The sequence below is a fragment of the Carassius carassius genome, chromosome 16 (assembly GCF_963082965.1).
Source record: "Carassius carassius chromosome 16, fCarCar2.1, whole genome shotgun sequence".
Taxonomy (NCBI): Eukaryota; Metazoa; Chordata; class Actinopteri; order Cypriniformes; family Cyprinidae; genus Carassius; species Carassius carassius.
Window position 1 is genome coordinate 25,958,908 of NC_081770.1, and position 11,560 is coordinate 25,970,467.

Sequence of the window (11,560 nt, forward strand, 5' to 3'; positions counted from 1 at the left end):
AAGTAGTCTTCTATCAAGACCATGCCTGTGTGGACCTGGCATAAATCTTGAAATCTAAAGTCCCAAAAGAGAAACCTAGTGTTTAGTGTACTTCACACATACATACCATCAAAACTTCACAATTAAGACAGGGGCGTACTGGGATAGTATGACCCATGATGTTATCTCCATCTTACTATCACCTATCACTGATTTTGTCAGGTAGGACTCCCACCCAGGTACCGACCTGGTTCAACCCTGCTTAGCTTCAAAGTGCAACTGGTTGTGAGGTATCAGGTGGCATTAGTTCATTTTAGAGGACAGGTATACAAAAAATAAAAATAAAAAGTGGCAGAGTGAGTAACTTCAGGGCTGAGTGAGCAACTTCAATAATTACTCACCCTCATGTCATTCCAAACCAGTAAGCTCAATCATCTTCTGAACACAAATTAAGATATTCTTGATGAAACTACGTAACTAGTGTTATGTCCCCAATGCACGTGTTGCCGCGGATCCCGCGGGTAACCCGCAGGTTGGTTTGGGGCGGGTAAAGAATTTTTACTTTATTTTCGGGGCGGGTTGCGTTGAATTAAATAATTTCATAAAATTATTTGGAAAAAAACCCGACCCACACATCACTAAAGCTTCTGAAGCTACGAGAATACTTTATGTGTGCAAACAAAAATAACTGTCATGATTCTGCCTTCGTGTCCTGATTTTCCTGGTCTTGGGGCAGGATCATGACAGGCCCATGTTTTATGTGCAAGCACATGGCCATTTGTTTGGGCCATGTGCTTGCGTTGTCTTGTCACCTTACCCCGCCCCCTTGTCATCATCTCGTAATCATTTGATTGTTGCTTTCACCTGTGTCACCTGTTCCTGATTAGTTTGCTCCCCATTTAATCTCCTCATGTTCTCTGTCCTGTGTCGGTACATTGTCTAACCTTGAGCTGTCCGTGAGTAAGCCTGTTGAGAGTCTTGTCAAGTTAATAGTTTGTTCCTGTTTCTGTTGTAGTCTAGTTTGTCAAGTGTTAGTCTAGTTTAGTCATCCTTTGTCTGTCTAGCCCTTGTTTTGCCCCCTCGTGGGTTTTGTTTTTCCTGTTATTTGTTCATTAAACCGTGTTGCTGTGACAACTGTCTGCAATTGAGTTCATCCCTCCACCACCCATCCTGACAATAACAACATTATTGTCACATTTCGACACATGCTTACTTTTGGAGTCTATGGCAATGGTGACTGAACTTGATGAGTGTCTCATTGATGTCAGTGTGCTATATAATGATAATTTTTTTCTAGGGGTTCATACCCTATAAGAGTTACAATCTCTTCATTTTAAGAATCATCTCTGTGGATCACCTCTAGTCTATACAGCATATGTTGTTAAATTACAGATAAATCACACATTAATATGGTCCCTTCTGCTAGCCAACAACCCAAGGTGTTTCCCTACCTATGGCTTGAGATGCTAGGATAGGCTCTATAAACCACAGTTTTATGTAAATCAGTTTAGAAAATAGATGGATGATGGCCCCAGAGGTCAGTGATAGTATTGCATTTTAGTAGAAAATTCAAACTTTGAAAGAAGCTTAATAAAATTGCCAAAACATGTGTTAAATTATATTTAGAGTGTACTTGTATAGCACTTTTAGTTGTCTTTTGTCATTAAAAATGGCCAAAATGTGGTAACCCATATGAAAATGTAATATATGTGCATTCCTTATAACCCTTTTAGAAAATGGAACAATTTCATACTGTATATTAACATATAAGTCTACCCCATTAAAAAAAATATGTTTATGTATGTATAATAAATTTATTGCCATTACAGAATATGGAATGTATATAATTATTAAGATATGTATTTTTATTATGTTTTACATACAAATTAGACATCAGTAAAAGTTAGATTCTTATAATATAATTAAAATGTATGAATGTACTAGGCCCAGAATTACGTTTGAACTCAAAAATATCTTAAAAATCAAACTGTCTGAAATTTGTATTTCAGTGCTCAACATTAAAAAGCAACTTTTTCCAACACTGTATCAAAGTTTAATTTTGCTTTTTAAGTTAGAACGGTGCCTATAGCTTAAAGTGTTTAACTACTTTTAAGATGACAAATGTATATATTAGGGTTGGATCTAAACTAAAAATCTTTATATATTTAAAGATAAAGATTATTTACAAATTATTTAAGAACACGCTATTGAAATTAAAACCAATAAATAAATAAATTTAATATGAATACACTGTATCAACCTCGTGGTGTGTCTTTCTATTGTTTTCATAAGAAGATTTTTTATATTTGTTTTAGTTACAGAACTATAACAGAAATCATGCTATTGAAATTCAACAATTACGACAAAGCTGGCAAAGAGTGTTGTTTTGCAGTTGTTCTGACTTGAATTTGAAAATCTACATTTTTAGAAATTAATTTATAACAGTTTTATTACAGCTTCAAAGGCTGTGTCTTGTTACAGATTTCTTTAAGAACATTGAGCAGTAATTTTCATTGTCAAAAGTGATGCAGAAGCCTTCTTTCAAATTAATTTAAATTGAATACAGTCTTCTATTTCAGCTTCAAAGTGTCATGTTACTGTATCCCAGAAGACCATTTCTAAGTTTTATGGTCATATATAAATCAGGATACATGTTATTGAATTAAATTCAAATATGTTAATAAATTAATTTAAATTGCATGCAGCTTTCTTTCTCATATCCATAGGTTGTGTATTCTTGGAGATACAAACATTTTCCAGTAGTTTTCATTGAAGTCACGCTATTGACATTCAAGAATTGCTTCCAAAGCCTTTCCAAAGAGTGTCCAGTATTACTGCCCCCTAGAGGAAGATACTGCAGATGTTTTGACGTTCAAAATATTAAAATGTATATAGTTTTTCATCTCAACTTCATAAAGTGTGTCTTGTTACCTGGGCCTGAAAAGCATTTTCATGCAGGTTTTACTCGTATTTCTAATCCAGGATACATGTTATTGAATTAAATTCAAATATTTTAATAAAATGAAATGCATGCCGTTTTCTTTCTCAAATCCGAAGGGTATGTCGTATTACTGGATCCTAGAATAACATTTTGATGATGGTTTTAGCCACATAACTATAATATAACACATACTATAGAAAATGAAACCAATACATAATTTAGTTTCAAATAAATAAAATCTTATATCCCAGCTACAAAGGCTGTGTCTTGTTACGGATTTAATAAAGGATATTTCGCAATAGTTTTCATTGTCAAAATTGATGCCAAAGTCATGCTATTGACATTTAAAAATTGCTTGCCCAGCCTTATTTGTGGCATTACTGCCCCCTAGAGGAAGATACTGCAGTTATTTTGAATGCGTTTGACCGAATAAATTCATTTAAAATCAATAAAGTCTTATATTTCTATTTCAAAAGGTGTGTCTTGTTTCTGATTTCTAATTGAACAGTTCAATTCAGGTTTTACTCTCACATGTAGTCCAGCACACATACTATCCAATAATAAAAATTAAAAAAAATCCATTCAATTCTCTTTTATTTATTTATTTTGATAGTTGTTCATGAGTCCCTTATTTTTCCTGAGCAATTAAATTGTCAACTATATTTTATAAAAACACTATATATATAATACTCATAGTCTTTTTACATGGTCTTCTGATGCAGTTTTTATTATATATTTAACAAGACTGAGTTTTTTTAAATACTGTCTGTAACATGATTTTTTTTTTTTTTTTGATGGATTGATTACAGTTGTTTCCTGTTCAAATATTTTCTGTATTTACATGACATTTTAATTATTGAACAATATAATTTATTGTTTGAATATATTTTCTGTATTATATGTCACTGAAATAACATTCAGGACTGTCCTCAACAACCTTTGGTTTATAAAAAAGCTAGGATAATATATGGCCTCTTTTAAGAGTGCAAGACTACTTTTGAGGGGTTGATCGTAGTAATGCATGGACAGAAATTTTGATTTGGTCAGAAATGCTGATTATTTATTTGTGTGTGTGTGTATGTATATTTATAGATCTATAGCTACATTTTAATTTGTGTTGTTCCATACTTATATGCTTCAAAAATGAATGTACTATACAGTATGTCAATACAGTAATATATCATATATATGGGCTGTTTTTTCTCTTTTGGATTAGCATTTCATATACAGTATGCAGTGGTGACCAAAATTATTTGGACACTAGTATTTTCACCAGCTAAAAATGGTTTTAAGTAAGTTAATTCTATCTTTTGCTGTAGTGTGTCAGTAGGAAATAACCGTTTACATTTCCAAACATTAATTTTGCCATTAATTGTAATAATCCAGTGAGATTTTTGTCTGACAAGAACTGTGACCACAACAACAAGATGCTTCAAGAAACCTCCAATTAAATGTATTAATAAATTAATGTGAGGGTAACCTGAATTGAAATGTTAATTTATAAATCAGAAACAAGACACACCTTTTGAAATAGAAATATAAGACTTTATTTATTTTAAATGAATTTATAAGTTTGAATATCAAACTCATTCAAAATAACTGCAGTATTTTCCTCTAGAGGGCAGTAATGCCACAAAGAAGGCTGGGCAAGCGATTTTTGAATGTCAATAGCATGAATTTGGCATCACTTTTGACAATATATATATATATTAATAGATTTTATCTATTTTAAGTTGCTTTGAATGAAAGCGCCCGTCTGCCAAATGATTATGTAAATATTAGGGTGGAACAGTTCAACTTTTACACAGTTCGGTTTGTTTCACGGTTTTAGAGTCACTTTTTATATATTAGAGTATTTATATATATTATTAAGAATATTCTAACTACAAGCAACAGCACAAATAATTACAATAGAGTAAAGATACAAATAAAATAAACTGACTCTCGGAGTTTTTTTAGGGAGGTCTTGCATTAGTTTTTAGGTACAGAAATTTAATAAAGTAATCATATTTAAAACTGCATAGCATTTTGTACTATAAATGAAAGATCATTCTTCATTAAAGTTACAAAAGCTTTTCAATCAAGAGCAGTGAGTGATTTCTTTGTTGCTGCTGTTCGATTAATATAAAGACTGTCACTTTAAGAGAATGCACTTTTTTTTCATCCCTGTTGTTGTAATGTCTGGGAATCCAGAATGCGCATGCATCAACAAAAACATATATTCGCTGAAACCTGTTTGTTTTACGTGATATTTATAGTAAACCATATTACAGATGCTTTGTCAGATTTAAGTTGAACAGCGGTCCCGGCGCGTGCCGAACCTTGTGTGGTGAATCGTGCAGTTCGAATTTTTTCAGTGAACCTTCCCATCTCTAATAAATATAAATGTAATTCTGACCGACCTGCTCCCTTACTGGCGAACATGGCTGGGATTTTGCAGCAACTTGCTGCGTCTGTGGCCAGGGCTTTTCTCCTTTTTGTCTCTAATGCTCCTTTTGCATTTACGCTCAATTTTTTGCGCGACTTTCTAAGATAAAGTCTCTGGATAAAGCCAATTAGGCAGTGCTTCGCTGATGTTTGGTCATGTGGTGGTGTCATTTTCACTCCGCGATCGCCTGATTCGTAGATTCATAAGTCCGTCAATTAATTCTCAGTTGCATACCAGCCTATTGCACGTCAGCCCGATCGACTGCACAGCGGCAGCCGGCAGACCAGAATGACCGTCAGGCCACTGGGAAATGTCCCGGTGCTCCCGATGGCCAGTCCGCCCCTGGTATTGCCTATCCTGTGAAAACAATGAGCTTACAGTATCTCTATACATATGAATCTATCCAATAATATATAGTTACACAAATAACTTCAATACAAGTAAATTGCAAATCACATCAATGCAGCTGTAATCATAACATCATATAAAACTCTGATGGGAAATATTTGAAACTGATCTATATAGGGACAGAGACTCTTGCAGTCCAAATAGTCAATCCTGACTGTACTGTCTCTGTTTCAGCGCTGGTTGACTCGGGCTCCTTGGGCAACTTCATCTCACACAGCCTCCTAAGCCGTCTCCAGCTGCTGAGCTGTCGGCAGGCTCCGAGTGGAGACCATCCAAGGAAAGTCATTAGGACGTGGGCGGTTAAAGTTTCAGGTACCTCCGCTAACCCTCAAGGTTGGTCTTTTCCATGAAGAGGAAATTAATTTCCTGGTACTGGAGGGAGCCACAGTAGATATCATCCTGGGATGCCCCTGGCTCGAATTACATTCTCCGGTAATCAGGTGGGACTCAAGTGAGGTAGTCCGTTGGAGTCGGTTCTGCCATCAACACTCCCTCACTTCTCTTCCTCGTCCAGTAACACATTCTCCAGGGTGTCAAGTGGCTTCCACCTTCATCGAGAGCTCTGAGCCTAATGTTGCTCCAATGGTCCCACCTGATAATGTGGCATTCCAGGATGTTTTCAGCAAGCAGGCATCCACCCACTTATCAACTCACAGGCCATGGGACTGTGACATCAACATGCTGCCTGATGCTAAACTCCCCAAGGGTTGTGTATATCCACTGTCCATCCCGGAGTGCAAGGCGATGGAGGAATACATCCAGGAGGCCCTCAAGCAGGGATTCATTTGACCATCTAGCTCACCGGTTGCCTCCAGCTTCTTCGTGGGCAAGAAGGACCGGGGCTTGTGGGCATGCATCGACTACAGAGCCCAGAACTCACAGACTGTTAAACTCCCTTATCAACTTCCCCTGGTCCCTGCCGCCCTCGAAGAACTCGAGCCAGCATCTTCTCCAAACTGGACTGTGTGCCTGTAACCTCGTTCACATACGCAAAGGCGATGAATGAAAGACGGCCTTCATCACCCCTTCTGGACACTATGAGTATTGCGTTATGTTGTGTGGACTCACCAACACCCCCTGTCTTCCAAGGGTTCATGAACAAGGTGTTCCTGGAATTCCTCCACAAGTCAGTCATAGTGTACATAGACAATATCCTAATATATTCCCAGAACCTGGCTGAACATTGCCTTCATGTGATGCAGGTTCTACAGAAGTTACGACAATACCATCTCTTTCTGAAGCTGGAGAAATGTGAGTTCCACCACTCCACGGATCAGTTCCTCGGCTATAACATCAGCCCAGAAGGTATCCAGATGGACCAGGGGAAGGTAACCCCCATCAAGGAGTGGCAAGTTCCACAGTTCGTGAAGGAACTCCATAAGTTCTTAGGATTTGCTAACTTCTACCAACGCTTTATTCAAGATTTCAGTCTTCATACTGCTCCATTGACCTCTCTCTTTCGAGGTGAGGCCAAATCCCTGCCCTGGACTTCCACTGCCCACAAAGCCTTTCAAGCTCTTAAAGAAGCCTTCAGCATGGCTCCCATCCTTCGCCACCCGAATCCAGAGTCTCCATTTGTGATCGAAGTGGACACCTCCACCACTAGCATCAGAGCCGGCATCCTAGCAGTTCCGTGACCCTCCACCCCTCCAGCCTTGCACTTACTTTTCCAGGAAACTGACCCCAGCAGAGCAGAATTACGACATTGGAAAACAAGGAACTGTTAGAGATCAAGCTCGCTCTGGATGAATGGAGACATTGGCTGGAGGGAGCTGACCACCCCTTTACTGTCATCACAGATCATAAAAATCTCCAATACCTCTGTGAAGCCTTGGTTGCCCTAGTCGTTGCATCAGGGTGCCAGGAGCCACCCCTGGAGGAAGGGGTAATGTCAGGAACTCACAGTCACAGCCACCCCGATCATCACCCACACCTGATCCAAATCACGCCCGATCCCAATTGCCGGAGTTCTGATCACCTGCACCTGCACCCTGCAATCACTCACCTAGATAAAGCCACCATCACACCAGTACTCCGGCATCCGGTCTACCGTTCACTACCCTGAACTGGTGTCCGACCAATCTATTCTAAACCTATTCTGCCCTTAAGTCCCCTTGGACAATCTCCCCTGATTCCCCATTGATGTCTCCCTCTAACTCTCCAGTAGAGGTCTGCATTCCCGCCGGAAGTGTGGATGCGCTGTCCTTGAAGGGCGTTCAACTGTGTTAACAGCAAAATGTTACGTATTTTGACAATACGAATAAAAATAACAAAAAGGCTTTCATTTTTGTACATTTTTTTTTCTGCAACATTTTTCCCCTAATGTGTTGACTACATTTTTATTTTCTCCGTGGCAATGTAAATGTGAAATTCTGGAAACGAAATCTAAATTTAGCGAAATAGTCGGGTCGGGAAGAAAATTATTCTAAGCAGACAGCGGGTGAATAAAGACTGTATATATATCGGGAACGGGTGGGTGCGGATATAACCCCAGTGGGAGCTGGCGGGTGCGGGACTTAAAAAACAGTCCCGTGCAGACCTCTCTCCAGAGCTCTGGGATTTATCCATTAATCATATCATTGTCACTCTACTTATTGTAAATAAACTATCAGCTTTTATTATACCCTCTGCCTGCATCATGGTATGTGACATATAGCGTATGTGTATTACATTTCTGTATGGTGAGTTCATTCTGACTTCCTGTGGGTGGTGTGGTTTTGATGAGTGAAGGACAGGACATGAGAATTTTGCATGTTCATTTCTGTGCAAAATTGTGTTGGACATTTCAGAGGGTTTGCTTGTTTGTGTTCACATAATGTTAATTATTTCCTAAAAGATAATCAACATCAAATCTGTGCATGCAAACCTTTGGCTCCCCTTTGCAGAAGTGTTTGCAGTGTGGTTTAGCTGAAGTAAAATGTTAAGTTAAGTTCAGTAGGCTACTTAAACCATTCAGTTAAGTGTAATGAGTTCCTATCTGCTTTAGACATATCACCATCACATGATTTTCTTAACCTCAAATGGAAAAAGTATGGCAGTGCAGTCATATATATATATATATATCTACAAAACAAAAAGCTTCATACTGTTAGAGGTTAAACCACCTGGCTTTGCAGTTCACTGGTGATCAGATGACCATGTGTGGAAAACTTTACTGAGCTTATCTGTCAAAGGCCAACCACAATACCTATGTTTGATCTGCAAAGAAGCATTTGGCTTACCATCAAGTAGGTGGATGATTCCATTGTTTATTTAAAAAAAGACAGAAAAGTTCATTTTTGCTGTCTATTTCTGTTATTTTTTATTAATTGAGCAAGTAAATATATGTTTTGGAACTTTACATTTAAAACAAAAGTAAAAGCAACCTGCTGATATAAGGTCAAGAACATGCTTTCCTGTTTATTATTTGGGCTGCAGGAGAAACGCACTGCTTTTGTTCAAACTCTTCACGCATCAAGGAAAAGACCACCTCAGTATACTGAAAGAGCAACAGGGCAATCATCAATATTAATATATCAACATTTGCAAGTGTATTTTATGCATCTGTATCTGGTTTGTGATACAAACAGCGATAAAAAGTCAAAGTAATCTTAATTCATAATTAAACAAATAGAAGAAAAAAGAGATGGTTTTGCATAATTTACCATTGTCTTTGGCTCTTGTTCCAGACGTATAAACTGAGTCTGCTCTATATCTGTTTCTCTATGTTTTAATTTTTCTCTAGAGTAGCAACATACACCTATAAGAGAAGAGAATAATGGATATATTTTACAGATGAATTTAAATGTATAATTTAAATATTAAAGAACAGAATTTACCAATGACTACAAAGACCAGAATACCATGCATCAGACCAGATAGGATGATAATAATCATCCACAGTTGCTGAATTTGGTCAGTATAATTCCCCACTGTATGATTCTGCTCAACATTCTTCAGCACAGTGTGATTCTGGCACTCAGGTGATTTAACTGGTTCTGTAAAAAAAACATTAAAAAAAAAACATTATAAAAATAACTTTACATTGAAAGCACTAAATATTAATATGTCCTGATTACTGAATGCTCACTCACCAGTGATGTGAAGTCTGATGCCGTCGCTGAATTTTGGAGGTACTTCTGTGGTCATGCAGTAATAAATGGCTAAATCATCAGCAGTGACATTTTTTATGAATAGACGATTGCTAGGTTGCACTGAATATTTGGATCTGAATCTTACATCGTAGTAAAAAGGAGTTGGTGAAGTTGAAAATAACCGCAATATCATAACTGGATGATTTGGTAGTTTCTGTAGCATCCAATAAATCTCTTTTTCATCAAGATCACAGTTTATGGACACATTTTGTCCCAAATTTGTTAGTTCTGTTAACGTTTCTACAGCTTGACACCATGCTAGTAGATCTGAAATATAAAAAATTTTAATAAAAAATTGTCTTCTTTTGAAACATAGTGTTTGACAGTAAACTAATCAAGCTACTCAAAATACTTACAGATAAGATGCTGGATGATCTTTGTCATTTCCACACCTGAAATACATTGAGATGATGAAATCTGGTTGCATTAAAAAGGCTTTAAGGTGGATTTTTAATTAAGAGTTTTGAAATCAACAGAGGTCTATTTTCTACAAGCCACTGAAAGGAAGTGACTCTCACACCACAACTCTCAGATCTAAAGGAAGAGTTCACCCAGAAATGAAAAAGATGAAGAGGAGTGTAACATCGAGGCTGAGGCGGCATTAGAATCCATTTGTAGAAGTTTATTTAGAGAAGATATCAATGACAGAATCGTTAAGCCAGGCATAGAGTCAGTGCCGCGATAACAGTCCAATCTTTCAACATACACAACGGGAATCCACAAGGCAGAGATGAGTAGGCAGGCAAAATGTCCAAACACAATCATCAGTCCAAATCAGGCTATCAATACAACGGGGCAATCAGTGGCGGAGCTAGAGTTTTATACATGGGGTGGCCAGGGGCTGGCTAATGCTAATTCAGGAGGTCCATGACAGAAAATCAGTGTGTAACTCCGACCTGGTATAAAAAAAAGGGAATTATATAAATTCATAATTTTATTTAACAAAGATGTTTTAAATTGATCAAAAGTGATGATACAGACATTTATGTTACAAAAGATTTATTATTTATTTCAGATAAATGCTGCTCTTCTGAACTTTCTATTCATCAATGAAACCTGAAATAATTATACTCAGCTGTTTTCAACATGATAATAATAATTACTTTTTTGAGCAGCAAATCTGAATATTAGCATGATTTCTCAAGGATCATGTGATTGGAGTAATGATGCTAAAAATTCAGTTTTAAAAATCGCAGGAATAAATTACATTTTAAAATATATTCAAACAGAACAGTTATTTTAAATAGTAAAATATTTCACAATATTACTGCTGTTGCTTTATTTTGGATCAATGAGCAGAAGAGAATTCTTAAAAAAAAAAAAAAAAAATATATATATATATATATATATATATATATATATATACACACACACACACACACACAAGTTTATATAAGACCATTTTATAATAACGTTATATTTATACATTTTTATTAATTATAATAAAAAAGCAATTATGAGTTAATATATAAATTATCTTCTAGCTGCGTGATTACATGATACACTATATATATATATACATTCAGTACGTTGTAGTGTAACTTTCAACATGGATCGGATGTTCATTCAGTGTTTACTTCATGCTAATAAGAATGCAGCTTGAACTTGAGGCAAAGCGGGAGTGCGCATGATCCTGCACGCCACTAAAAATCTCCAAAAATATTTATCGTT

At 36.7% G+C, this 11,560-nt stretch overlaps 1 long non-coding RNA gene across 1 annotated transcript; it reads right to left on the reverse strand.

Annotated features, from left to right (window-relative positions):
* Positions 1 to 9,055: 9,055 nt before the first annotated feature.
* LOC132160048 (uncharacterized) lies at positions 9,056 to 9,680 on the reverse strand. Its single transcript, XR_009437941.1, has 3 exons — positions 9,575 to 9,680; positions 9,401 to 9,495; positions 9,056 to 9,234 (listed from the first exon to the last, which is right to left on the reverse strand). It is a non-coding gene; the product is annotated as an uncharacterized LOC132160048 (long non-coding RNA).
* Between the last annotated feature and the right edge of the window lie 1,880 nt (positions 9,681 to 11,560).